This window comes from Rhinatrema bivittatum, chromosome 2, assembly GCF_901001135.1.
Source record: "Rhinatrema bivittatum chromosome 2, aRhiBiv1.1, whole genome shotgun sequence".
Taxonomy (NCBI): domain Eukaryota; kingdom Metazoa; phylum Chordata; class Amphibia; order Gymnophiona; family Rhinatrematidae; genus Rhinatrema; species Rhinatrema bivittatum.
This window is the reverse complement of record NC_042616.1, coordinates 812,147,297-812,173,068: the sequence shown is the minus strand read 5'-3', so window position 1 is coordinate 812,173,068 and position 25,772 is coordinate 812,147,297. Positions and strand designations below refer to the sequence as shown.

At 46.4% G+C, this 25,772-nt stretch overlaps 1 protein-coding gene across 2 annotated transcripts in view; it reads right to left on the bottom strand.

Annotated features, from left to right (window-relative positions):
• The window catches only part of LOC115085804 (speriolin-like protein), a 670,698-nt gene that overhangs the window by 600,824 nt on the left and 44,102 nt on the right, over positions 1-25,772 (bottom strand). The window lies entirely within an intron of this gene.

Genomic DNA, 25,772 nt, shown 5'->3' with positions numbered 1-25,772 from the left:
TCAGGTATGCACCTGAGGGCATTGAGGCTGCGAGCTTAATGGCATCCATGCCAGTACCTTTGGCTGATGCTAGCCTCAACAGCAACTCCGGCACTTGGCAGCACCAATAGTGCTTGAAGCCCTGCAGGGCCTCCAATGACCCACAATCCCAGTGCCCTTGATGCGGTATGGAGGCTCCAGGCACCCAACAACATCAGCGCCCATGGCACCTGATGGCTTTAAATCATCAATGTTACACCTCAATTGCCCTTGGAATCCCTTCCAGACACTGCAAAAGGGCTCATCAGCGTCTCCAACGCTCAATACCATTGAGGGCACCAGACCATGGTGCATCCTGGATACCTCAGTGCTCCTGGATGCTTTGGGTCGATGGCGACCCTGGTTCTAGACAGCGTTGCAGCCACCCCAGGCTTGAAACCTCTCCCGGCCTAAGGCTTCCAAGGTGCTCAAAGGCTCTCAGCAGCCCCATGCTCTGGTGTTCGATGGCCTCGAGGATGACTAGGTGCTCGATGGCCCTGGCAGCAATGGTGCTCAACATCGTAAAAAACAGCCATGAATAGCATTGCTGGCAAACACGCCTGATTGGCCTCGAGTATGGCCCTACACATAAGAACATAAGAAAATGCCATACTGGGTCAGACCAAGGGTCCATCAAGCCCAGCATCCTGTTTCCAACAGTGGCCAATCCAGGCCATAAGAACCTGGCAAGTACCCAAAAACTAAGTCTATTCCATGTTACCATTGCTAATGGCAGAGGCTATTCTCTAAGTGAACTTAATAGCAGGTAATGGACTTCTCCTCCAAGAACTTATCCAATCCTTTTTTAAATACAGCTATACTAACTGCACTAACCACATCCTCTGGCAACAAATTCCAGAGTTTAATTGTGCGTTGAGTAAAAAAGAACTTTCTCCGATTAGTTTTAAATGTGCCCCATGCTAACTTCATGGAGTGCCCCCTAGTCTTTCTACTATCCGAAAGAGTAAATAACCGATTCACATCTACCCGTTCTAGACCTCTCATGATTTTAAACACCTCTATCATATCCCCAGTCGTCAGTCGTCTCTTCTCCAAGCTGAAAAGTCCTAACCTCTTTAGTCTTTCCTCATAGGGGAGTTGTTCCATTCCCCTTATCATTTTGGTAGCCCTTCTCTGTACCTTCTCCATCGCAATTATATCTTTTTTGAGATGCGGCGACCAGAATTGTACACAGTATTCAAGGTGCGGTCTCACCATGGAGCGATACAGAGGCATTATGACATTTTCCGTTTTATTCACCATTCCTTTTCTAATAATTCCCAACATTCTGTTTGCTTTTTTGACTGTCGCAGCACACTGCACCGACAATTTCAATGTGTTATCCACTATGACACCTAGATCTCTTTCTTGGGTTGTAGCACCTAATATGGAACCCAACATTGTGTAATTATAGCATGGGTTATTTTTCCCTATATGCATCACCTTGCACTTATCCACATTAAATTTCATCTGCCATTTGGATGCCCAATTTTCCAGTCTCACAAGGTCTTCCTGCAATTTATCACAATCTGCTTGTGATTTAACTACTCTGAACAATTTTGTGTCATCTGCAAATTTGATTATCTCACTCGTCGTATTTCTTTCCAGATCATTTATAAATATATTGAACAGTAAGGATCCCAATACAGATCCTTGAGGCACTCCACTGTCCACTCCCTTCCACTGAGAAAATTGCCCATTTAATCCTACTCTCTGTTTTCTGTCTTTTAGCCAGTTTGCAATCCACGAAAGGACATCGCCACCTATCCCATGACTTTTTACTTTTCCTAGAAGCCTCTCATGAGGAACTTTGTCAAACGCCTTCTGAAAATCCAAGTATACTATATCTACCGGTTCACCTTTATCCACATGTTTATTAACTCCTTCAAAAAAGTGAAGCAGATTTGTGAGACAAGACTTGCCCTGGGTAAAGCCATGCTGACCTTGTTCCATTAAACCATGTCTTTCTATGTGTTCTGTGATTTTGATGTTTAGAACACTTTCCACTATTTTTCCTGGCACTGAAGTCAGGCTAACCGGTCTGTAGTTTCCCGGATCGCCCCTGGAGCCCATTTTAAATATTGGGGTTACATTTGCTATCCTCCAGTCTTCAGGTACAATGGATGATTTTAATGATAAGTTACAAATTTTTACTAATAGGTCTGAAATTTCATTTTTTAGTTCCTTCAGAACTCTGGGGTGTATACCATCCGGTCCAGGTGATTTACTACTCTTCAGTTTGTCAATCAGGCCTACCACATCTTCTAGGTTCACCGTGATTTGATTCAGTCCATCTGAATCATTACCCATGAAAACCTTCTCCATTACGGGTACCTCCCCAACATCTTCTTCAGTAAACACCAGTGTGAGTTCCCAATTGCAGGGAAGAAAAGCTTTGGCCCGAGACATGTCCAGCAAGGCACCAATGAAGCCCAACTGAGTAAAACCCCCACCTCTGTTGCTCCAGCAGAATGGGCTCGATGCCCTGGCCATTACGAGGCAGAGATATCCTCCAAAAGCATGTCCTGATGCACCGTTGGATCCCAGGAGGGGCATGGGGGGGGGGGGGGGGTGGGGGGGAGAATCCAGAGGAACACCCAGAATGTTCAGCTTGTACCTCTGACAAATGATGAACAGAACCCACTGGTCATGGACATCCTCGCGGATTGCGCTTGCTTGTAACCAGGCTATGCGTCTTGCGGCAATAGCAGCTGCAGATGTGTGGGCCGATATGTAGAAGGCCTCTTAGACAGTGCGTTATTGGTGACGTATGCCCTCTTCTAAATCATTCAGCAATCGCCCACACTGGTCTGACCCAGATGGTTGGTCCTCAGAAGATTTTAAATGCTGTAGACACTTGTAGAGGTATTGCGTGATATAAAATTGGTGCTATTGCACCTTGGCATTTAACAATGATCCTTGGAACAGATTTCGTCCAAAGTCAAGTGTGTCTTCCTGGCCTTTTTCATGGCCGACTCTACGACAATGGAAGCATGGAAACATGAGGAAGCTGTACTGCGGAAAAGTGATGAGATTTTTGCATTCTAAATTTCAGCTCAGTCTTCCTAGAAATGGTGGGCATGGAAAAAGGGGTCTCCCAGGCTTTGTTCATGAACATTTTGAGCACTGAGTGAAACAGAAGTGCTATAGGTTCAGCTGGAGTGTCGAATATCTTGAGAAAGTCGTGCACCTCCAATCGTGGATCTGGGATCTTCTTGGTTTCAAGGTTTAATACGGAGCCCAGTTTTTCAGGAAATCTAGAGTAAGTTAGTCTTTGGGTGGAGATGTCAGAAGAGATCCCTGTGGAAGAGCAGGGAGATGGTGGAAAAGCAATTTCCGGCTGGTCTAAAGACTGGCTGCCCTGAGGACTCAGATGTTGGTGATCCGTGTGCTGAGGAGAAGGAGGTGTCAAGCTATTTGTGTTCTCTCCAGAAATACTGGAGGGGGACCTAGGGTGTTGAGCATGAACTACCGAATCAAAGAAGGTTTGAAGGAGACCAGTGATTTTGGAGAACGTTTGTGAGGCTACTTCCTAAAGTTCCTTGGTTCTTTTCCTCTTTAGAGGGAGAGAGAGGCCTGTAAGGCCACTCTGAGAAGAATGCCTGGAGGTGGAAGACCTTTTCCTGGTGCGACATGACCAGTTATCATGAGGAGTGGAGGCAGAGGAAGAAGAGTGTAGATGCTGATGTTGGGAATCCTCCTCTGAACCTGCTGAATAGTCTGAAAGTAGTATGGGTAATGGTGAAGACACTCACTTGAGACTCTGAGGGGCTCTGTGTTTTTTATGTACCGATGCCTCAGGAACAATGTGGTGAGTCTTCCTTTTTACATGTCAGTGTCAGGAGCGTCGGGGAATCTGCGCCATGAGTCGGTGGAGGTTGTGCGTCGACCGAAGTTCGGCGTGTTGGATCTCTGTCTCAAGTTTGATGCATCCCCTTGCACCGATGGCGGTCTTCCCACCTCCGCCGCCGCCACATCACGGCCCCAAGAATAGCTGGATGTCGGGGCTTTATGGGCCTGCTTGGAAGATGGTTGCCCGATGTTATTTTCACCATCCCTTACCCTCTGTGTGGAGGAGGATTGAAGGGAGGAGGCTCTTTTTGTGTCCCTAGGTTTGTTGGAGTCCCTGGCCGGGGAAGACTGGGTGGAACGTTGCAGGGCATAAGACCCCGATGTGTCCCGGATACTCTCCCTTAGGTGTGCTATCTTCATGGCCCGTTGTCATTGGGCCCTGGGAGACATCTTCCCACAATCGTGGCAGGCTGCCATGTCATGGTCGGACCCAAGGCATAAATAACAAGTTTTATGTCCATCTGTGTCAGACATAATTTAGCTGCAATGGCAAAACGTAAAATCGGGGGCCTTTGGGGACATATTTAGCACTGAAAATTGCTGTTTGGGGCTCTCAAGTGAAAGGAAAGAAGAAAAAGGCAGGAGCAATAAGAAGTCGTATCTGAATCACATGCAGGGAAAAAAGAAACTGGCAGACCACAGTTTGGATGCACGGGAAGAACAGCGCGCAGGCATGTAGCAGCCAAAAATTAGCTGCTAGAAGAAGTTCCCATTGAGACCGCCAGGGGGCGCTCCCAGAAAGCATAGCTAATTCAGCCCTGCTTATCTGGAGAAAATCACCAGATGGATGTCCCTTTTGATGTTAGGCTTTGCCTTTACTCACTTTTAGATGACTTAGACCTTCTTAGCTCTAAAGCAGTCCTTTGTTCTGTTCTTTGAATCCCTGATGGGAGGGATCCAGGAAGGGCAGTCAAAAATTCCTCCTGGATCTTGAAATTTTTATTTACAAAACCAAAGGTAACACCTTTCCTCATTGAGGGTATGGAGGGCAGGTCTTCCCTAACCTGAACAGTCCCAAACCCAGGGTTCCTCATTCCTTGAGCCTAGGCAGTGTACAGGCTCCAGTAAGGCCTCTACCACTTAAAAGGTTAACTTCCAAAAAGTATACCCAGAGGGAGAATCCCAAACCAGTTTGTGTACTGGACAGGAAAACCCCCTCTTGACCCTAGTCAGGACCACCAAACAGGGCTTGCTTAGTTCCTCTGAGTGAGCCTAAAAAATAACAAAAAGCTTAATTCTCTCTACCTCTGTACTTCGTACTAACTAAAAGGACTGCCTCCCGAGCTGTAGCAAGGGTGCAGTTGTATAGTATTACCAGGGGGGATGGCCAATCCAGACCCCACAGAAGGAGGGACTGTATTTGAATGGAAACTCCCCTTATTTTACCCTGCATTAGCTAGCTGAAACTTAACACCCAGGGCTTACTGGTAACCTGGAAAGGAGCTCAGATTACATTAATGACTATACAAAAGTAATATTTTCTAAACTTCCAATCTCTTCCTCAAATATAGAGATCTCAAGAATGAAAATGTTAATGGGGGGAAGTTTATGGTAGTTCAAAGGGTTTTACTTAGTTTTTTGGAGGTTTCTAACACAAAAATGACAGGATACATGAGAGATGACATTCTATGATTGCATTCAAGAAACATTTATATCCTTGGATAGATCCATCTATTTTTATATACAATTTTCTGTGGTATATTTTTGATTTTAATATTTTGAAATTTCAAACAAATGGGTGGACCCTTGGCCTAAGGTGGGATTGACACTACCCATAGGGCAAGCCCCACGGGTCCCCACCGTCGGGAGGTGGAGCTGAATAGGAGACAGGCCAACTGGAGCTTCGCCAATACCAGCCCTCGTTCCCCACAGGTTGAGCCCTTGGGTGCCGGGGCCGGCTGGTCTTAGGTGGGCCTCCCATATGATGACTCCCAGTAGATGAGGTGCAAGGGTTGCCGGGAACCAGCAGAGGTATCACGGGGCCGACGTAGGTCCAGACAAGGCAGGGATCCAGAGACCTGGGTGCCAATAGGAACAGGGCGGAGACAGGTAATAGAGGCTGAAGCCTAAAGGCCAAAAGGTAGAAACCAAGGCGTAGTCAAGGCAAGATGGTGTCAGGGCAGGCGGCTGAGTAAGACAAGGTACTGAGTCAGAGCAGACCAAGGGTCAAGCCAAGGAATCAGTCCAGAGCGTACTCCAACGTAGCGAGGATCAGTGCCAGAGGATCAGTCCAGAGCGTAGTCCAACGTAGCGAAAGTCAAGCCAGAGAATCAGTCCTGAGCGTGGACCAACGTGGCAAGGGTCAAAGCCAGAGAATCAATCCAATGAGACAAGGAGAGGACCAGAGTACGGGTCAGGAGCAGGGAGCAGGAACCAGGAACGAAGTCAGGAACAGGAACCAGGATCGATGGGCAACTAGCACACGAACAAACATGGAGATCTGTTGCTAAGGCAAGGAACTGGTGGCAGGGCCCTGCCTTAAATAGCAGGGCCTGATGATGTCATCATCTGGGAGCACGGGCTAGTTTCCTGCCACGGCCCCTTTAAACGTATGAGAGGTGAGTGCGTGCCTAAGCCAAGGTCTTCCCGCGGCCCACCCAGGGAGACCTGCCGGGAACTGAGGAGGTCCGCAGAGGAGTCAAGAACAGCCAAAGAGGCAGTAGGCACTCGGGGGCATAGGCAACTGCCCACAACTTCAAGCGAAGATGGTCCAGGTCTGGGAGCAGAGCTGCAAGGGCGAGTAGGCCCAGTCGCGGACCTACCACGGACGGGATACGCAACAATGAGAAGGTCTGATTTGATTGCCCTTTCTTTAAATGTTAGGGGGATCTCGATACCTACGAAAAGAAGTAAAATACTCCAGTTCTGTAATTCTCACCATGCTGAAATTGTGTTCTTGCAGGAAACACACCTTACGTCAATGGAGCATAAGAAATGAGAAGAAATGAGTAGAAATTGCGTGGGACAGAATTTTTTTATCCAACAATAATGGTGCAGGGACAAATCTTTAATTCCACAAGTTCTGAATTTATTATGTATAATAAATAATATTATCACTTTATTGTTGTTCACTCCTTGTTATTTGTAAACCGGCATGATGCGATTCCCTTCGCGAATGCCGGTATAGAAAAGACTCAAATAAATAAATAAATAAATAAATAATAACTCAAAAAGATGAAGATGGCAACTCCACAGATCAAACAGCAATCATTTGTACAAAGTCCCCTGACACGGTCCCGTGTTTCGCGGCGGCTGCATCGGGAGGGACCACAGGAGTTTTAAACGTTCATTTTGAGATTAATAGGCCGCCGAGTGCATTGGCTACTCAAAACAGCCCAGGACCTGATGGCTATCCTTTGGAGTATTATACACATTTTAAAGCGGAGTATGTACCATTGCTATGTGAATTATTTAATTATTTGCAACAACCCGAGGCTTCATCACATGCCTTCCTTAATGCTACAATAACTTTATTAGGTAAACCAAACAAGGATCCCACTAGATGTTTTTCTTAAAGACCCATTTCCCTTATTAAAACAGATGCAAAACTATTTGTAAAAGTACTTCAAGTGTGTTTGGAAATGGTTCTCCCTTCCTTAATTCACTGGGATCAAATAGGATTTGTCAAAGGGAGGCTTTCTGCCAATAATACCAGAAAGTTACTTAATACAGGGTGGCCCATGGAAAAGTAGCCCACCTTTAATACCAGTGCCAGAGGCGGGCTACTTTTCCATGGGCCACCCTGTATAATACATTGAAAGCCAGATTTTCAAAGCCGCACGTGCACATGGATATGCCGATTTTATAACATGCACGCGTTGGCATGCAAATGTTATAAAATAAATTTCCCGCACGTACATGGGTGCCGGATTTTAATATGCTCCTCCGCACACTGGAGGGTGGCCTCTTCCGCACGCAGGGGGCAAAATTTTAAAAAGCAACGGCGGCATCGCGAGTAAGGCTTCCCCAGTTCCCTAAACCCCTACCTAACTTCCTACCCTTTCCCCTATCCTCCCCGACCCCTAATCCCTTCCCAGCTACTTACGTTGTTTTGTTTCGTTACTTACTGCTCCTCCAGAGCAAAGTATCCTCCGCGGGCCGGCAGCTGGCCGGCGCATGCTTCCCCATGACAGCAGTTAATGGCGCTGTCCCGGCCCACCCTCAGCCTCACCCTCCCTGCCCAGACACGCCCCCAGCCTGCCCCTTTTGCAGGGCCTGGTACCTCTACGCCTATCAGCAGTTACACGCTTGGCTGGGCCTGTTCTAAAATGTGCGCAGCCCTTTTAAAATCAGGCCTTTAGTGAAAACCAAATTACACTGGGGAACACAGTTTTCGTTGAGTTAGATCTGACACTTGTTTTTGACTAACTTTTGACATCTGAATCCAAAAATGACCCCAGTTTTTCTCTATCACGTCAACTTTATAAGGTATATGATACCCTCCCTTTGTCCCAAAAATCATACAAAATGTACATACAAAGGAAATAAAAGAAAATATTACCTGAATATACTGTTTATTTATTTTATTCATACAAAGGCTATATATTGTTACTGTAAGTCAAATTGTGTACAAGTAGTAAAGTTCTGCTACCAAACATACATATTAAGGTAAAAATTTACGCTTATAGCTTTTCCTGCAGTGTTTAATCTGTGGACAATCTCGCCTGATGCTCCAACAATACTCAGCCATCATATGTACATCCCCATCTACCCTGATACCGTGCCTCCATGACCTTCAAATCTTGGTGGAATTGTTCACCTTGCTCATCACTGACTACACCAAGGTTTTTCGGGAAGACAGCAAGATGGCTATGCAGAAAATGCACCTTGATGCTCATGTTGCAACGAAGCATTTTGAAGCTCTCCAAGAGTTTCTGGACAATTTCGGTGTAATTCTGTGCTCGTGTATTTCCAAGAAAGTCCTTGACAAGGTTTTTGACTGACAACCAAGCATTCTTTTGGAGTTCTGACATTGTCCCAATGAAATGTTCATCTTTAATGAGCTGCCGAATCTGTGGACCGTCAAAACACACATGCACTTTGCGATAAACAGCCTATTACCATAAAACACACCCCTTTTCCTATCGCATATGATATTTAGTGCTTTTTGATAAATCCAGGCCTAAGATAGGCTGTAGAGAAAAAATTTGACGTGATAGAAGAAAACTAACTGCAGTTTTGACATCAGCATGCCTATTTAAGTCTAAAATAGCCGAAAAATCGAACTCAACAGGAATTATGTTAAACATTGTTCCCCAAATCTTGGCTTGTTATGATCATAACTAAGCTTTTTCTCTTACTAGAACCAATGACTGCTTGACAGAAGTGACCAATTGGCTAAAATCCTCTAAACTTATGGCCAGTCCTGATAAATCTGAAGCAATCTAGTTCTCCCGAAGACAGGTTATTACTGTTTCCTCCTCCTATTATGGCTGATAAACCAGTTTGAATAACAAATGCCATTACTAGCTTAGATGTTCATACTGATACAGCTCTCTTTTGCACATCACATTTCACATTTGTTAAAAAGTTCATATTACTTTCTGTGATTCATTTGTTGTCTGAAGCCTTTTCTGGATACTTCTGATCTTAAGATTTTAACACATCATCATATATTATCACATATTGCAATGCCCTGTTTCATGGATTAACATTTGTTCAATTAAAAAGATTACAAACAGTTCACAATACTGCTGCAAAACTTATTTTTGGTAAGAAGAAAATACAACCATGTTACTCCCTACTGTATGAACTACACTAGTGAGAATTCAATTCAAAATAGGGTGTTTGAATTTTAAAGCATTCACTGGGGTACATCAACATATCTTTCAAGCCTAATTGTGACTCATTGTCCTGCTCATTTACAGGTAAATTTTCAAAAGAGTTAAGCACGTAAATGTAACCTACTATCATAGCAATTTTCAAAAGCCATTTACCAGAGTAAAGAGCACTTACAAAGGTAAATCCTATGGACAATTCAATGACATATTGTAGTCATTTTCAAAAACCCCACTTACACAAGAAAAGTGCATTTAGACATGTAAAACCCAATTTTAAGCGCAAAATCAGGCCCATATTGTGCTCTTCTCAACAGGACTTGTTAGTGTTACCATCCCCCAAAGAGATCAGGTTAGAAACTACAGGTTAGATTTAAATTTAGAAAAGTAAAGTTCAGGAAGACTTTAAAGACTTTTCTACTTTTGAAAGACTTTTGGGCCTCCTGTTAATTGGTTCTCTTTCTTTTATGTTGTTTAATGGTTTTGGTTTTTAATTCCTTCTGTTGTGTTATTGTTTTATTATGTTATGATTTTATGGTTTTAATTAATTAATTAATTAATTTAAATGCTTTTATATACCGAAGTTCGTATGGACATCACTTCGGTTTACATAATAACAAAGGGGTAGATTTTCAAATACCGCGAATAGGCGTACTTTTGTTGGCGCTCCAGGCGCCAACAAAAGTACGCTGGATTTTAGTAGATACGCGCGTAGCCGCGCGTATCCGCTAAAATCCGGGATTTGGGCGCGCAAGGCTATCGATTCCGTATAGCCGGCGCGCACCGAGCCGCGCAGCCTACCTCCGTTCCCTCCGAGGCCGCTCCGAAATCGGAGCGGCCTCGAAGGGAACTTTCCTTTGCCCTCCCCTCACCTTCCCCTCCCTTCCCCTACCTAACCCACCCGCCCGGCCCTGTTTAAACCCCTCACTTACCTTTGTTGGGGGATTTACGCCTCCCGGAGGGAGAAGTAAATCCCCGCGCGCCAGCGGGCCACTAGCGCGCCGGGACGCGACCTGGGGACGGGTCCGGAGGGCGCGGCCATGCCCCCGGACTGCCCCGGGCCGTAGCCACGCCCCCAGGCCCGCCCCCGGAACGCTCCCGACACGCCCCGAAAACGCCGCTGCGCTCGGTCCCGCCCCCGGCACGCCCCCCTCCGAAAACCCCGGGACTTACGCGAGTCCCGGGGCTCTGCGCACGCCGGTGAGCCTATGTAAAATAGGCTCACCGGCACGCAGGGCCCTGCTCGCCTAAATCCGCCCGGTTTTGGGCGGATTTAGGCAAGCAGGGCTCTTAAAATCCGCCCCAAAGGGTGCAGAGAGAAAGAGGAAGGGAAATAAAAGTTACAATAAATAATGGGAATAATTTATGGTAATATATTTGATATATTATGGTTTGCTTTTAGATTGTAAGTTAGTCAATGCTGTTAAATAGGATTTTGCTTTTATTATTGTAATTTTGTGTTATATATTCAATTTTGTGTTTTTGTATTAATTTTTTTTATTTTGTATGTCACTTAGATCACTTCATGTAAGATTTGTGATTGTTCAGATATGTAAAATTAATTAATTAATTAATTAATTTAAAGTGAAAAAAATGACTGGGTGGGGGGTCTGAGTGAAATGGGGGGACTTCAGGTTGAAGAGCCAGGAGGGACTGCACAAGCTGCAGATGGACAGGGCGAATTGGTAGAGTAAAACTGGTAATTTCACTTCTGCATATTACAAAAAATCCCCCCAACTTGTGTGTGTACAAGCCAACTTAGGGGGAGTAAATGCAACTAAATAAAGTAAAATCTACTCACATATCCCTTTAAAATTTGAAGTTAAAATACTTATTTATTTTATTTAAAATCTTTTCTATACCGGCGTTCAGTATATTACCGTCACAACGGTTTACATATAGTAAATTGTACATGTATCTGTTCATATTAGTAGTGGAGGTGCCTTATAAGCTCGGTAACATAGTTTCATAATAAAAGCTATAGGTTCAGTGTTGTTTAATCTGACCTGTGACTACAATAAGGACTGTTAATTTATACATTCAATAAAGGGTGTAGTAAACAAACCATGACGTACATACATATAATGTGCTAGTGCTGTATAAAGATTTTGTGTATACAGCTTTCAGCGTTTCTCTCTCTCTCGCTCTCTTTGTGAAAAGGCTTCTCTAAAGAGCCATGTCTTTAGGCTCTTTTTGAAAGTCTTGAAATCTCTCTGTAATCTTACCTCTGTGGGCATGGTAATATGCCAGTATATCATTTGAGCACTCTTATCTGGCTAAATTCTGACTTATCCAGCTTACTAGCACCTTTACCATTACTTAGGCCAACAAATTCGAACTTATTTGGATAGGTATCAACACTTATCTGGCTAGATTCCGATATATCCGGCTAAGTAGCAGCAGATTCTACTTAGCCAGATATGTTTATAAAAAGCTCTACTTAGCTAAATAAGTCTTAAAATACTACTTATCCAGCTAAGGCCTGGATGAATCACGGCGCTAACAGGGGGCAGAGGGGGCGAAGCGGGGGCAGGCCTGCAAAAGCCAGCAAAGATCGCACCTCCGCGGTGCTATCGCTGCTAGCTTTTGCACTCAATAGCGCCATCGTAAAAGGTGATAATATTGGGCGCGCTACTGGCAGTGAAAAGGGTTTTTACCTTTTCGCAGCCAGCGATCTTTCCGCTGCGTCTGCCCCGACGACGCCCCATCTCCTCCTCTTCCGGGGCCGACTCCGCCCCAATCTAGCTCCTTTTCGTGTGCAATACGCTACGTAAATGACCCCCTAAGTCAGATAGCTGGGTAAGTCTAAAAGCGGTACTTATTTCACTGTCCAATTTAGCAGGATATGTAGTACTTTAGACTTATCTGGCAAAGTAAAGCTTTTTTTTTAGACTTATCCAAAAAGCACTACTTAGATGGACAATTAGCACTTTTTAGACTAATCTGGCTAAGTGCTGCTACTTAATTGGATAAATGTGAACTTGCGCGGTGCAGTTTTTACATACGTGATCATATTTGCATGCAAATATGATTTTATAACGTGGATATCATTTGCATGTGGGTTATAAAATACTGTAGCAATTTTGCACGCACCCATATATACGTGTATATGGGTGCATGCAGTTTTGAAAGTTTTACTCCCTGAGTACAATCCTACCTTTATTGCAGAAAAACAACTGGCTAATATTTAGATCTCAAAGATGCATACCTGCTCATTCCGATACACAAATCCAACAGAAAATTTCTCCACTTCACCTTTGGAAGCCAGCACTATCAATACAAGGTTCTTCTTTTTTGACTGGCAGCATCTTCAAGAGTATTCACAAAATGCCTAGCAGTAGTAGCAGCATATTTAAGAAAAAAACACATTCTAATCTTTCCCTAGAAAGACAATTGGCTAATATCGAGTCGATCTTATGAAAGATCATAAAGAATGTAAATTGTGTAACAAAATGTCTACAGGATTTAGGATTCCAAAAAATTGGAAGAAATCACATCCCAGCCCATTATGGCGAAGAGATTTATTGGTGCAATTATAGGTTCAAGAAGAAAGAAAGGACAGCTTGATGGACATTGTCAACAGAGTCTCAATCAGCAAAACATTGTCAGTAAGACATTTCATGAGAATGTTGGGTTGCATGGCCACAGCTATCTTTGTGGTACTGCAAGCAAGACTGCACATAAGATAGATGTCATTGAAACTAACATTCCGATGGAACCAACTACTTCATCTGTTTCACAAGATATGTATAACACCAGAACTAAGAAGAAACTTAGCATGGTGGGAAAAATTAAAGTTATGTTTCCTCCACAAATTCAACATTTAATAAGCAGCAGATGCCCCACATCAGTGATGGGGAGCGCACCTCGAAGCCATCTGTACCCAGGGGGTGTGGACAAATCAGGAATAGCAATACCATATCAATCTATTGGAACTAAGAGCAATCTTCAAGGCATTGCAGATCTTTGAGACATGGATATTTCATTCGGTAATACAAATAAAAACAGACAGCCAAGTTGCTATGCTCTGCATAAACAAGTAAGGAGAAATGGATTCAGCAAAATTATGCAAAGAAATACTAAAGGTATGGGATTAGTCAGATCAGTGGAGAAATTTTATAACAGCAATATATTTGCTGGGCAAGGACAATATATTAGCAGGCAGCCTAAGCTGAAATCTTCACCATCAAATGGTCGCTTCATGAGAGAATATTACAAGATCTTTTTTGGCATTGGGGAAAACCAGAGATAGACCTCTTTGCCACATGTGGAATCACAAACATCCTAAATATTGTTCTAAAATACCCTCAGCGGAGGCAATATCCACAAAAGCTTTTGTGATACATTGGGAGGAATGGTTGATGTACGTCATTTCCACATTTTCCTCTTATATTAAAGACAATAGCAAAATAAGACAGGACAAAACAAATGTAATTTTAATAGCACATTATTGGCCCAGTCAGATATGGTTTCCATGGCTTCCAATGACTATTGCAAGCAGAATCAATGTGATTACCTTTTATACCAAATTTAACAACTCCAAAATGGCACTGAACAGGCTTTGCCCCTATCAAGTGATAGGGGCAAAGACCAGTTGACACTATTTTGGAAAATGGCATCAACCGGCCCAGAGCTAGGGGGCACTCTGGGGCATCACTAGACTACCAAGGTAAGGAGAGATTTTGGAGGGATGAGAAGGGATCCATCGCAGCCCAGGACTCCCTACTCCCTTATTCCACCTTGGCCACGCCGGAACTCACTTTGGCTGTGGCAGGATGAGTGATTCTTGCAGTGGCCAGGGCACCCCACAGCTCATGGCACCCTACCCAAAATACTGCCCTGGGTTTAGGCTTCTAAATTTTGGAGTTAGGTGCCTAAATTGGCCATTTTGAAAATTTACTAGGCTTCTAAATTTAGGATTCTAAAAAAATGGGTGGCTAACGAAATAGAGTTAAGATGGGGAAACAAAAGCATGTAGCACTGGTTTTCAGAACTAGGCACCTAATTTAGGGGCCTAAAACTAGGCAAATGACTAGCAGGCATGTCCTATGCCAAAGGCAGTGGTGTTTCCCCTTCAAGCTATCCCCAGAGCTTTCACTTTCCTGAAGCAGATTTTTCAAGAGAGTCTGCGATAATTTTGTGGCAAATTTGCATAATTTTGCATAAGGATTCATACCTCTGACTATGCGAAAAATCAGTTTTTTAATTGAAAACTATTCATGTTGATTGTTTTTAAATAATATTTAAACTATAAACAAATAAAAATATACTAAGCATAAAAATCAACAATTTATCAAATTAGGACATATAAGTTACAAATCTTAGCTGTGTAACGTTACTTTTGTTTTAAATTGAAATAGTGCAACCATTCTTTTTATATTTTATTAAGAAAGTCCTTGTTTTCTTTCCAAGTATGAGTTTCTGTATGGTGAAAATGCTCTCAGTATCAGCAGTTTGTCTTGTTATTTACACAGAAAGTTATCTATGCATATATTGGCCACAAATGAATCTTGTCAGCAGTAGTGCCAGTCATCAAGGCTTCTATGAATTAAAGTTATTGCTCTCTCTGCCAGCTGTGGGACACCAGCAATGTCCAAAAACACATTCAGGATTTTGTATACGGTGTATGACTGACCACATATACAGATATGTATATGTATCTGTATATGTACATAAAGATAAAATTCTTCTATAAAGACGTCAGTACATCCAGGAATCATTTCAAAATCATCTTTGGTTTCAGGATTTACGTGATCTTTGAGGGATCAAACAAACAATCTGATTGCTTTCTCTGTCCACTCCAACTTCACCTCCAGCTTTACCCCCTTCACTGCAGGACAGGAGGAAGGGGGTGGGGGAGAGCAACAGAAGAAAGTTCCCTGCAGGCTGTTTGCCAGGGGAGAGACTGCAGAGGGAGCAGAGACTGAAGGCAGGCAGGCACCCTTGCAGATATCTTCAAAAGAGGTGTGAAAGCTTTCAAGAATGTTGATTGTGTGGCAGATTACAAATTCTGTGCAACTAGCTAATTATGTGGTTTCTCCTTGGGAAGGGTGGCTAGGGGCCCTGGTTAACCTTCTTAAAGGAGCAGAGGATCTTGGAATGGCAATAAATCTAGTGTCTCCAGGCCCTCTAACTGCTGCATCTTTAAGGTGCTGACTCAGATGGGTTACGATCTTGCTGCTAGGACTGGAGGTCTGAGTCAAACATGAGAGGGCTAAGTCCCATAAGGCCCACCCATGGCTACACCCCTGTTAGAGAAAATAGAAAGCATAATGGAATATTAAGGGAGCTCAGAGTTTTTGGCAACTCCGCTGACTATTCTGTTCAATTGATCTTTAGAGATGGGAGTAGTTCAGTTGGAGTGGAGTAGGGCAGACGTACAAGGGAAATGATAATTCCCTTGTACAGATCCTTGGTGAGGCCTCACCTGGAATACTGTGTACAATTCTGGAGACCATATTTCAAAAGGGACAGAGACAGGATGGAGGCAGTCCAGAGAAGGGCGACCAAAATGTTGTGGGGTCTGTATCGGTGGGGGGTGATATGATATCAGGGGTGATATAATACTGATCTTCAGATATTTGAAAGGTTTTAATGATCCATGGTCAACAACAGACCTTTTCCATTGGAAACAATTTAGTAGAACTAGGGGCCATGATTTGAAACTCCAGAGAGGAAGACTTAGAACTAATGTCAGAAAATATTTCTTCATAGAGAGGGTGGTGGTTGCCTGGAATCACCTTCTGGAGGAAGTGGTGAAGACTAAAACCATGAAGGGTTTCAAAGGGGCATTGGATAAACACTGTGGATCACTAAAGGCTAGAAGATGGGAATGAATGAAAAAAGCATGGGGGTAGTGGGCCTGGGGGAAACCTGCACGGCGTGGCAGTTACTGCCCTTAACAGAATCATGGGGGTGAACTGCACGGAGCGGCAATTACTACCCTTAACAGAATCATGGGGTAAACTGCCTGGAGCAGCAGTTACTACCCTTAACAGAAACATGGAGTAACCTGCACAGAGTGGCATTTACTACCATGGGAAGCTTTCTGGGCAGACTGGATGGACCGTTTGGTCTTTTTTTGCTGTCATTACTATAGTACTATGTCATCCATTTTCATAAAAGTGGAAAGAGAGAGGAGGTTGGTAACTTCAGGCCTGTTAAGTCTCAGTAATGGGTAACATAGTACTGACAGATAAAGGCCACATGGCTCCTCAGTTCTGCCCGGTTATCTTTTCCCACAGCATGCTATCAGCTGCATTTAAGGGGGGTGGGGGGGGGGGATTTTTCAATCACTCTATTTTACCTGGGTAAATCTGTTGGAACTTGCTTTCCCCATGGAGAATGCATAGTGAAGACTATCGATGCCCATGGATTGCAGCACCAAGATGGAGACTGAATCAACATATCTGATCAATTTGCTTGATTGGGTGACTGAAGAATTAGATCAAGGATGTAGCCTGGGGGTGGGTCCCAAGGAGCTGAACTGAATTATAGATTGGTTGAGTGGCAGAAAACAGAGGGTGATGGTAAAGGGAGAGAAGGATGATTATCGCGGTGCCTCAGGGGTCAGACCCGGGGACGACTTTAATGTTTTTCTATGCGATACTGTGGAGGGTTTACCTTTTGCTGACCATGCTAAGATTTGCTTATTGATTTGTTAGCCTTTATTTCTGATTTGCAACAGAGTGGAAAGCCTGGAGGGAGAAGACAGAATGAGAAGTCATCTAAGAAAGCTCAAGGCATGGTCAAATGCTTGGCAGCTAAAATGCAATGCAAAATGTCAGTAATGCAATTGGGGGTGCAGAAATGCAAGGGAACCGTGTGTAATGCAGAAGTGTGGAGAGTCACAGATGTGCACCAAACATAGTAATATAGTAGATGATGGCAGAAAATGATCAACTGTTCATCTGCACAATTGCTCCTATCTACGTTGCAGTGAATATATCCCAGCTGCCAGTTGTTGAGCATGAGCACCTGTAGGATATAAGGTTGCCAACTGTATACTGTGCAATGCCCATTCAAAAGTACTGACCGGATGCTAAAAGTCCAATTTTGCAGGAGGCTCCTCCTCTCCCCCACAGTCTCCCAGTTACAGGGAGAGAAAGGCAGGGTGGGAGCCTCTCAGAGGAGAGTTGTGTTTAATTCCTGCCCTTACCTCTTTTCTTATTCTGTGATTGGACAGCACAGGGAGAGGAGGTGGGGCACAGCAGAGCCTTCAGCAACCAGTGGCTCCACAGATGTTTGTAGCAATCACCCATTTGGCGTCCCCAATCCCCCTTCACAGCATGCTGTGCCAGGACCTGAGAGGAGACTGCAGTGAGCCAGTCGATACAGATACAGGCACAGAGGAGAAGGTGGAGAAACGGACAGACAGATGGAGGTACAGGGGGAGGAGAGGGGAGAGACATAGAGGGGACAGAGACAAAAAGGAAGGAAAGGGACATAGATACATGGGGAGCATGGCAGGGTTGAGAAACTGAGGGGCATGGAGGGAGGGAGGGAATGGGTCACAGGGTCTCTTGCTCAGGCCAGCCGACAGCTGCAGCTGGGAAGTTGCTCTGCAGCTGTGCCTTCCTCCCTCAGGTCTCACTCTGGAACCATAACTTGTCACTTACCAACTTGGAATTTACCCGATGTTAAACAAAAACATATAGTGTACTGCAGTGACCCCCTTCCCCTCTCTGCCCATGCCTGCACCCCTTTCCTGGCCCTTCCCCTGCCCAGCATGCCCTGCCCTGAACCCAGTCTCCCCCCATTATTATCTCAGGCCTATTGCTGAGCTGCCCAGTGCCCTGGGCAACATAGGTAATATGGCTGGCGGGGCATGGGGGATGGCAGGTAATGCCTCCTTGAATGACCTGACTGGCCAGCTGAGCCAACAGTCACATAGGGGCTAAGGAACACTTGTTCCACTAAAATGGTGGCCAGCCCCCGGATGAGGGTCATTAGTGCCCCCTGGGCAGTTGCTGGCCTCTTCTGACAGCCCTGGTTCTCCCCTCTTTCCCCCCTTCCCTGAGATCATGTATGAAAGAGAGAGGGAGCATGTATGAGTGAGCATGTTTGTGTGTGACAGAATGAAGGAGTATGTGTATGAGAGAGGGACACAGGAAAAAGTTTGTGCCGCACACACCACCCCCTAATAAATTACAAGATAAGAAATGGGGAGCAGCTGAGTGGCAGGGGGCCCCCCTGCATTGCCCTGAGAGGCTGGAAGAGAATTGTTGCCTGTGTGCAGCCTGTCACTTCATTATTGCCCCATAATGCATACACAGATACACTGTTTAGGAAGTTCACTGGCAGGAGCTAAAATTTATGCAAATGAGGGACACCATGTTTCTTCTTCCCTCCTCACATTCCTCAAATGTTCAGTCCTGGTGTGTGGAAATGTTGGCAATCCTAGTAGGATATCATGCCTTATCCAAGACAGTTTTTGCCTCCCTCTTCAGTAACTGAGCTTACGAGATCCCTTTTATAGATTCCATCCAGCACACCTCCCCCTCTCGCTTTCAACCACAAAGTCCCCAAGAATACCAGCATGCCTGCTACTCAAATATCTGCTCTCCTAGGTCCCCACAGCCTTTCTCTGCAATATGTAGCCTGCCAGACAGATCTGGCTATTGATGGTGGAGGGAGGAGGTGGAGGGAGAAGCCTGGGATAAATTGGGGTCAATGGCATTGCATCAGGATGTGACCTGGGCAGACTCAATAGTCCTTATCTGCTGTCATGTTCTATATTTTAAAGTGTTTTCTCACAGGACAAGCAGGATGGTAGTCCTCATAAATGGGTGACATCATCAGGATGGAGCCCAATCACGGAAAACTTCTGTCAAAGTTTCCAGAACTTTGACTGGCCCCTACTGGGCATGCCCAGCATGGCACTAACCCTGCAGCCAGCAGGGGTCCCCCTTCAGTCTTCTTTTTTCCGCACAGCAGTAGCCACGCGGTTAAGGAGCTCTTGCCACATTCCTGACAGGAATTTCTTCACGGACTTCTTTGAAGTAAAATTTGCCCCACAGGGATCCCTCCTCTATCTAAGTTTAGCCCGCGGTGCCCGGTAAGTTTTTGCCGTTTTTTCCGTCGATTACCATAGACTTTGGCCCTCGCGGCCTGCTGGCCGTTGACTGTCCCGCGGCTAAATTTTTGGTCAATGGCCATGGCGTTGGGGTTCCGTCGGTGCCCAGACTGTTGGCACACCATGTCCATCACAGACCCTCAGAGTCTGTGTAATGTGTTTAGGCAGTGAGCATGATGTCCTGACTTGCATCAAATGTGCCCTTATGACACCAAAAGGTCGCAAAGCCAGAATGGAGAAGATGGGACTCCTCTTCCATGCTCACACTCCGACGCCGTCCATCGCATTGACGTCCTCGGAACCGGCACCGAAGTCACACCATCGTCGGCAACCTCCCGGTGACCGCCTGCCATCAACGTCTCCACGGCCATCGACTCCCGTCCCTTCCCCCGATGATCGAGGGGATCGGAGGGAGAAGCATCGTCATCGACATCGCAAGTCTCGGACCGTCGAGGAATCGAAGTCATCGACCTCGGTACCGTCCGAGCCTCCACCGAAGAAGTCTCGAGCAGAAGCAGCACCATCCACTTCTGTCTCTGAGACACCGAGGCAACCCTCACCCAATCGGGGTTTGGGAGCCGCGATTCCACCGGTGACGGTGGTCCCTCCGGCTCAGCCTCAGCCTCCCTCTTCCGCGGAGCCGGGTCTTGTTACCCCAGGTCTCCGGGAAGAACTGGACCGGCTGGTCCAGGAGGCCATCAACAAGGCGATGCAACGGTTCCAGATTCCTTCGGCACCGATTCCGGCACCGAGAGTGGAACCGGTCACCGACCTGATTCCAGCAGCGCTGGCACCGCTGCTTGCCCGGATGGAAGCACTCATGACCGCTCTTCCACCAGTGATACCTGGGTCACCGACAGCACCGGTGCGCTCCCCGATGGCAATCTCATCTGGTGGAGAAACACCGTATCGAATTCCTCCTTCAGGAGTTGTTCCACCGATGCCGTGTCGTCCCTCGCCACCGATACATTCCTCGGGGGCGATACGCACATCAGCTCCACCGATGCCTTCGATGCCGGCACCGATGCCTCCGAAGGTATTCTCGATGCCCCCGGTGATTCCTTTGAGTTTCTCGGAGCCTCAACCGGGACCTTCGGGTATCCAACCCCCTCGTGGTTCTACAGGTCAGCTACCTGATCCTTATGACACCTGGGGTGATGATACCTCCACAGACACCGATGATTTACCTTCACCACCCTCTCCTGCTGAAAGCAGAAAGTGTTCTCCCCCAGAGGACCTCTCTTTCATCAATTTTGTGAAGGAAATGTCGGAATTGGTCCCTTTTCAGCTTCTGTCGGAGCAAGATGACAGGCACCAGATGATGGAGCTACTCCAATTTCTGGATGCCCCTAAAGTCATCACTTCTATTCCAATTCATCAGGTTTTTCTGGACCTTCTAAAGAAGAATTGGGAAACTCCTGGATCTGTTGCTCCAGTAAACAAAAAAGCTGACTCTACTTACCTTGTACAGTCAGCACCTGGCTTTCAAAAACCTCAGCTAGACCACCACTCTGTAGTGGTGGAGTCAGCTCAAAAGAAAGCTAAAAGGATGAAGCCATATTCCTCTATACCTCCTACTAAGGAAAACAAGTTCCTAGATAGTATAGGCAGAAGAGTATACCATGGGGCCATGCTCATTTCCAGGATAGCTTCTAATCAGCTGTATATGACCCAATACAATAGGGTCATTTTCAAGTAGATACAGGAATTTTGAGATACCCTACCAGAACAATACCAACAGCAACTTCAAGCCCTGGTAACTAAGGGGTTTGAAGCCGGGAAGCATGAGATAAGAACAGCTTATGACATCTTCGATGCTTCTACTAGGGTGTCTGCCACGGCCATCTCAGCAAGACGCTGGGCTTGGCTTAAGTCTTCTGATCTTCGCCCAGAAGTTCAGGACAGGCTCTCTGACCTGCCCTGTTTAGGGGATAATTTGTTTGGTGAGCAAATTCAGCAAATAGTTGCTGAATTAAAGGATCATCATGAGACCCTTAAACAGCTCTCATCGATTCCTTCTGACTTCCCTTCTAAACAACCATTTAAGAAGGACACTAAAAAGTCCTTCTTTCATCCACGGAAGTACTATCCCCCACCAACTAAATCCAGGTCAACGAGGCCTTATCACAAACCTCAGCCTCGCCAACCTCGAAAACAAAAGCCCGCAGCAGCTCCACAGCCAGGACATGCTTCGGGGTTTTGACTACCACTTAGAGAGCAGATGTCTAATCCCTCTACCAAGCATACCAGTAGGAGGTCGATTAAGCCACTTTACAGAAAAATGGCATCTCATCACTACAGATCAATGGGTGCTTGTTGCAGTCTGATACTGCAGGCGAAGTAGTGGACCCTTGGGCCGGCCTACCTCGAGTGATAGGGTAGGCCGGGAGGCGGAGCCAGAGGCTCGAGGTGTTCACCCGGGAACCAGGAACCCCCCCGGAGGAGCCCATAGGGTTCTGGCTCCTTGGGACTTGGGCAATAGAGAGAGTCCAGTGACAGGGATGAGAGCAAGGAAGTCCAAAGGTACTTGATAGGCAGGAGACCGGATACTGAGGCAGGCGGAGGATAGTAACAGAGTCTCTGTGGCCAGCGGGAACAGGAGCAGGCGTAGCCTGAAACAAAGTCTGTGACAAGCAGGAGCTGGTGCAAGCTGTAACCTGGAACGGGTTCTGTAGCAAGCAGGAACTGGAGCAAGCTGAAGACTGAAGCAGGACCAGAGACAAGCCGAGATCAGTGGCAGGCAGCAGGCTGAGCAAACAGGAACAGGCCAAGATCAGGGCAGGCGGCAGGCAAAGCGTAGTCAGGAACAAACCAGGGTCAGAGGCAGGCAGCAGGCAAAGCGTAGTCAGGAACAAACCAGGGTCAGAGACAGGCGGCAGGCAAAGCGTAGTCAGGAACAAACCAGGGTCAGAGGCAGGCAGCAGGCAAAGCGTAGTCAGGAACAAACCAGGGTCAGAGGCAGGCAGCAGGCAAGGTGTAGACAAGGCAATCCAAGGTCAGCGACAGGAACTCAGTGAAGACGATGCGCAACTCAGAACTACAAGGCAGTAGTGAACCTCGTTGCAAGGCGATGAGACGGCATCCGGGTGCCGGTTATATCGCCCTGGGTGCGTAACGTCATCATCGCAGGCGGGGCTCGACTTCCGGGTGCTGGACGCACAAAGTGAGCGCACTCGCGCGCGTGCGCGAGGCCGTGGCGAAACAGGCAGGAAATGGCGGACGCCACGTGGAGCCATCGGCGTCTTGGGATCCTGGGGTCGCGGAGCGCGGCATCTCCAGCCGCGAAGGTAGGCACTGGTCAGGCACAAGGGAGAGGAAGCGGTGCAGACCGCAACAGTGCTAGCGATAATTGCACAGGGTTACCACCTAAACTTCCTAACTCTTCCTTCGGATTCTCCACCTCTGCAAGCGTGGAAACTTACTGATCACTCTGTTCTTCTAGAGCAGGAAGTTTCCCTTCTCCTCCAGTCAAACGCTATAGAACCCGTTCCTCTCTTTCAACAAGGACTGGGGTTCTATTCCAGGAACTTTCTAATCCCAAAAAAGTCAGGAGGACTTCGTCCAATCCTGGACCTACGGGCCCTCAACAAGTACCTTCACAGAGAGAAGTTCAAGATGGTAACCCTGGGCTCGCTTCTCCCTCTGCTGCAAAGAGAGGACTGGCTCTGCTCTCTAGACCTAAAAGACGTTTATACCCACATTGCGATAGCTCAGGCTCACCGCAAATACCTCCGGTTTCTAGTAGGCCAAAACCACTATCAATATCGAGTGCTCCCATTTGGCCTAGCATCTGCACCACGAGTTTTCACCAAATGTCTCGTGGTGGTTGCAGCGTTTCTCAGGAAGGAAGGTGTCCACGTCCACCCCTACTTGGACGATTGGTTAATCAGGGCACCAACCCAGCAAATCGCTTGGTCCTCCCTGACCCTGACCATTCAAACTCTAATTTCTCTAGGGTTTCTTGTCAATTACGAGAAATCCTACTTAGTCCCATTTCAAACCTTATCCTTCATTGGGGCAGACTTGGACACTTTACAGGCAAAAGCCTTCCTTCCTCATCGAGTCCAAACCCTTGTGCCCCTAGCTTGCCAGTTGCAGACTCAACGCACAGCAACAGCTCGTCAATTCCTAATTCTGCTGGGACACATGGCGTCTTCAGTTTATGTGACTCCAATGGCCCGTCTGGCCATGAGAGTCATGCAATGGACTCTGAAATCACAATGGATTCAAGCCACTCAGCCTCTGTCGACCATTGTCCGCATCACCAACGCACTCCGTCTGTCCCTAGCCTGGTGGACAAATCAATCCAACCTCCTACAAGGCTTGCTCTTTCACCCACCAGATCCTCAAATAATTCTCACCACCGACGCCTCCAACATCGGCTGGGGAGCCCATGTACACAGTATACAAACTCAAGGATCCTGGTCTCCAGAGGAAGCCAAACACCAGATAAATTTCCTGGAGCTTCGAGCAATCCGATACGCTCTCAGGGCTTTTCAAGATTACCTCTCAAATCACATAATCTTGATTCAGACAGACAACCAGGTGGCCATGTGGTACATCAACAAGCAGGGAGGCACAGGCTCCTTCCTTCTCTGTCAGGAAGCTGTACAGATTTGGGCAGAAGCCCTCTCCCGTTCGATGTACCTCAGGGCCACCTACTTGCCGGGGGTGGACAATGTCTTGGCAGACCAGCTAAGCAGTGTCTTCCAACCACACGAGTGGTCGCTCAACCCACTGGTAGCGATCTCTCTTTTCCAGCAATGGGGTTATCCCCACAGAGACCTCTTTGCGTCCCCTCAGAACCACAAAGTGGCCAATTACTGCTCCCTCATTCGGAGTCAGCACTCTCGGCCCAGAGATGCATTCTCCCTCTCGTGGACAACCGGCCTGCTTTATGCATTCCCTCCACTTCCTCTTCTGTCGAAGACTCTCGTGAAGCTACGTCAGGACAGGGGAACCATGATCCTGATAGCACCGCACTGGCCACGCCAAGTGTGGTTTCCCATTCTCCAGGATCTCTCCATCCGCAGGTACATTCCTTTGGGAACGGACCCGCATCTGATCACTCAAAACGACGGATGCCTCCTCCATCCCAACCTCCAAGCCTTGTCCCTGACGGCATGGATGTTGAAAGGTTAATCCTTCAACCACTTAACCTTTCAGATTCAGTTTCTCGTGTCCTGATCGCTTCCCGAAAGCCTTCCACAAGAAAATCCTATTCCTAAAAATGGAAAAGGTACACATCATGGTGCACTTCGCAGTCCCTTGATCCTTTTTCCTGTCCAATTCCTAAATTCTTGGACTATCTTTGGCATTTATCGGAATCAGGTCTAAAGACCTCTTCCATTAGAATGCATGTCAGTGCGGTGGCTGCCTTCCATAAAGGAATCGGGGATGTCCCTATTTCGGTACAGCCCCTTGTAACACGTTTTCTTAAAGGCTTGCTCCATATCAAGCCACCTTTACGTCCTCCAGTCCCATCTTGGGACCTTAATCTGGTTCTTGGTCAGCTCATGAAACCACCTTTCGAACCTCTTCTCTGCTGTGACCTTAAATATCTCACATGGAAAGTGTTATTCCTTCTAGCTATCACTTCTGCTTGCAGAGTTAGTGAGTTACAGGCCCTAGTTACCTATCCGCCTTACACTAAACTCCTGCAGGACCGGGCGGTACTCCGCACTCACTCTAAATTTTTACCTAAGGTAGTTTCGGAGTTTCATATTAATCAATCCATCATACTACCTATTTTCTTTCCCAGGCCCCACTCCAACTCCGGGGAACAGACTCTGCATACCCTCGACTGTAAACGAGCTCTAGCTTTTTATCTAGACCGTACAGTTGCCCACAGGAAGAGCACTCAATTATTCGTCTCTTTCCATCCTAACAAGTTAGGGCAACCTGTGGGTAAGCAGGCTCTTTCCTCCTGGTTTTGCTATTGGCAAGCAGGCAGTCCTTTTCAAGACCGTGTCAAAGCACACTCTGTGAGGGCCATGGCAACTTCAGTAGCACACCTACGATCGGTGCCGCTTCCTGACATTTGCAGGGCT